Here is a 4513-nt window from a genome sequence, read left to right as displayed (position 1 = left end):
TTTCATTATGAAAACAAGATATGCGGTCTTACTACTTACTGAATACAGCGCGAAACACCGCAAAGAGCGCAAAACAGCGGGAAACAACGCAAAACAGTGTGGAAACAGCGCAAAACAGAGGGAAACAGTGTGAAGCAGAAAAAAATTTTGCAATGAGTTCGGGGCACCTTGTTTTGAGTTGGAGTACCACGGCAGCAAATTAAAAACACAAACCAACGTATGTAGCCAGTAATGCTGTAATGGCAGGTCTGCCCCTGCTGGTGACACATTTTGGGTACCATAATTTAGAACATTTTCCATATGGATATGGTTGGCTTTAGGGTTAGGTAAAAAGGGACCTCCAGAAGTATGTGCACCAAGATGGCGCACAACCTGAAAATAGTATGTGTGTGTGTGTGTGTAGCGGATTCAGGTTGTGCGACATATTGCTGCACATACTTCTGGAGCACCACAAAGGTAGATAAAATTTCGCATGATGACCTATAATCCGGTACATAACCTTGTAAATATGCCGGAAATAGCGCCATAAAACCATGGCGAGGGGCGCCGTGGTTCTTTCGTGGCAGGAGGTGGTAATGACTGCGTCTCCTGTTTTGCGCTGTTTCCCTCTGTTTTGCGCTGGTTTCCTTCTGTTTCGCGCTGTTTTCCTCTGTTTCGCGCTATTTTGCGCTGTTTCGCGCTCTTTTGCGTTCTTTGCGGTGTTTCGCGCTGTATTCAGTAAGTAGTAAGACCCGATGCCGGTCTTACTACTTACTGAATACAGCGCGAAACACCGCAAAGAGCGCAAAACAGCGGGGAAACAGCGCAAAACAGTGTGGAAACAGCGCGAAAGAGCGCAAAACAGAAGGAAACAGTGTGAAGCAGAAAAAAATTTTGCAATGAGTTCGGGGCACCTTGTTTTGAGTTGGAGTACCACGGCAGCAAATTAAAAACACAAACCAACGTATGTAGCCAGTAATGCTGTAATGGCAGGTCTGCCCCTGCTGGTGACACATTTTGGGTACCATAATTTAGAACATTTTCCATATGGATATGGTTGGCTTTAGGGTTAGGTAAAAAGGGACCTCCAGAAGTATGTGCACCAAGATGGCGCACAACCTGAAAATAGTATGTGTGTGTGTGTAGCGGATTCAGGTTGTCCGACATATTGCTGCACATACTTCTGGAGCACCACAAAGGTAGATAAAATTTCGCATGATGACCTATAATCCGGTACATAACCTTGTAAATATGCCGGAAATAGCGCCATAAAACCATGGCGAGAGGCGCCGTGGTTCTTTCGTGGCAGGAGGTGGTAATGACTGCGTCTCCTGTTTTGCGCTGTTTCCCTCTGTTTTGCGCTGGTTTCCTTCTGTTTCGCGCTGCTTTCCTCTGTTTCGCGCTATTTTGCGCTGTTTCGCGCTGTTTTGCGTTCTTTGCGGTGTTTCGCGCTGTATTCAGTAAGTAGTAAGACCCCAAGATAATGCCTGAAACAAAATCGCAAATTTAATTATTAGCTCAAATTTCATCCAAAATATTCGAAATTTTCTGTCCATTTCTTTGTCAAAATTTTTCAAAGAAAACTCCCTACTTTTGTGTTGTTCATCTTTTTTGATCAGGCGTATGCGTATGAAATAAGCGTATGCTGCCATATAAATAAAAAATAACTCAAATTTTTATTTACAGCTATGTTTGTTACTAAACGTGATGAAATGACAATATAATTTTGTTTTTTTTGCAATTTCAAGAGGTAAAAACTCGATATCCCAATATTTTCATATCTTATATCTACACGAGCGATATGTTTGTTTTGAAAAATGTGCAAGGGTATACTGGTATATGCTACAGGAGTGGTGACTCGTCTACGGCCCATGGGCCGGGGCCGTGGCCCATCTAATTTGGTCACACTATTGACAATTTTGTAAAAATTGAAAATTTTGGTAAGATAATTGAATTTTTCCTGATGGGGCCGCGGCCCATAGCTTGATGGGCCGCGGCCCCATCAGGAAAAATTCAATTATCTTACCAAAATTTTCAATTTTCACAAAATTGTCAATATTCAAACCGAAAAAAATCGCGGGACGGCACCAATTTGATGGGCCGTGGCCCCAGCCAATGGGCCGTAGAGGAGTCACCACTTCCACTTGGTATCCTTTAATTAGCAAGTGAATGCCTATCGAAAAAGAGGTAATCTGTTATTCTAATACATTAATACACACAAATATAAAATGAAGTATTCAAAAAATTAAGCAAAACCTTAACTGAAGTATACAGGTATAAGACAATTCAATAAATATCTTTTGAATAAAGTTTAATAACTTCTTTGAATCAAGTTTAAAAAATGTATTAGAAATAATCATTTTGAAGAGTAAATAAGGCTCTAGCAGATAAGAAAGTTAAATTGCTGCGACAATTTAAAAAACAAAAAAGACTGTAATAATAGCCGAACAATTTCAAGCAAGGTAATTATCAGAAAACGTAGTCAAAGTCCTAGAATCTAAATTCAGAAATTATCTACGGAAACAAAAAGCTGATAGGATAAACTTATCCTCCTGTACAATTTATTATATATTATTTTACATAAAATTAATTATTACCAACACAGACTTACACATCACCAAATATTGAACAACAAGTTCATAAAACCAAATGTCTTGCAAAACAACCGTGAAAGAAAGAAAGAACTTTAGTTTGATAAAAAAAAAATTCTCAATTCTACACCAGGGGATTTCCCTGGGTGCCAAAACCAAAAATCTTTTGAAAAAGTATTTCCTCGTATTTGGCGAATGAGCATTACACACAATGTTACGCAATTATAATAATTCCACCACGGTTCGCAATAGACAAGCAACCTTAAACTGTTTTCCATTTACATAATTATATACTGTTGTAAGTCGATTTGATGGAAAGAATTGGCCCTTCCAGTGAGAGATCGTTAAAAAATGTCCTCGAATGCCATCGAGACCACGAAGAGGCGCCAAGGCGACATTACCGTACCGTACCGTATACCAGCATAGGGCTGTAGGGTAAGTTGGATACCGGTAATACAGTAATACGGTAGTTTTATTCTGTAATTTCGTTTCAAGCACATACCGGTACTGACATAACATCTCATGGAAATATACTGATGGTATTAATGTATATGTTTGTTTGCTTTTCATTCCAATTTACGGTATGTCTTCATTCATAATTATTTTATTTCTGTATTTGATATTTACTCATTCTGTTATTGAATAATCCACATTTTGACATTGTAGAACCATTATAAAAAATGAATAATTTTACAGTCTAGAAGAGTGGTTCTCAATTTTTTTAGTATCAGAGCCAAATTTCAAACTGTTAAAAGTTGCAAGAAGCCGCATAAAAACGATATAAATTTAAAAAGCAGCAAAATTTGATATATATTACAGATATACTGATATGACAATAGCTAGCTTCAAATTTTCATAATGCTGTAATGATACCGGTATAGCACTGTCTGCCTGTAGTCAGGCTTGAGAAACGCTTGTCTAGATAATCAATGCCCAGTAGGCTACTTTGAATGAGGTGCAATGAGGAGAGCGGTGCAAGAGTCACTCGCCTCCTCTCCAACATTATGCACAGTGACATTTCAGTCATTGTAAGCTTAGAAACAGGAGTATATTTGGCAAGCTCTATGACGTGATTGTGATGTCGACGTGATTGTGATGTCGTAGTGATTTGATTTTTGGATGGCGTAATCAGATGGGGGTTAGGATTGACATATCAAAAAATTGTTATGCTACGTCGACTAGAAGTACGTTAGGTACGAAACTACACGAGACAGTACCGACCGCCGTCGCGTGCGGATGTGGCTACCTCGAGCCGAAGATATACATTCGAGAAGTGGATCCCAGACTTAGTGACATCAATAAACAAATAACAGAAATAGCAGATTTTTTAATGATGAACTGGAAATGTGCAACATGGGTGCAAAATGGAAGATTTTGTGATGGACGAAATTATGCTCTGCTCAAATATGGAGAAGACCGGATATACAAATGTCAAACCGTAAATATATACTACCACGGTTAAACTGCACGAACTGATATTTGAAAATTCCCATCGATTTTTACATTGGTGTGTTAACGTTTTAGTGGATTTTACTAGATATATGTTTGAGTATGGAACGGAAACATGCCTTCGCACCTCATTCTAGGAATTTTCGGATTGTTTGTTTACATGCCGCATCACACGCACAGCGGATATTTAATTCACTGTTTTGTTTTTGAAAAGATTGCACGCAACCTGATTACCAAGTGAAACGCCTGAGTAATGACTGCCGTCAATATTCATGTTTATTTGTTTGTGTTTGTGACTCGTTTTCTTTCTTCTTTGGTAAGTGAACGCGTTTAATACGTTTTAAACCTATTTTATTAGGTTTTGTTCACTTTCCAGATTCTTCGCCTTAATCTTTTGTGTATATATGTTTATTTTGTTTTTGCGAATGAATCGAAATAAAAAATCTTCTTTTACACTAATTATATATAAAACTTACATGCGAGGCCTTTTTTAG

Source organism: Styela clava, chromosome 10 (assembly GCF_964204865.1).
Source record: "Styela clava chromosome 10, kaStyClav1.hap1.2, whole genome shotgun sequence".
Lineage (NCBI taxonomy): Eukaryota > Metazoa > Chordata > Ascidiacea > Stolidobranchia > Styelidae > Styela > Styela clava.
The sequence above is the reverse complement of the archived record's forward strand: the minus strand, read 5'-3'. Positions refer to the sequence as shown.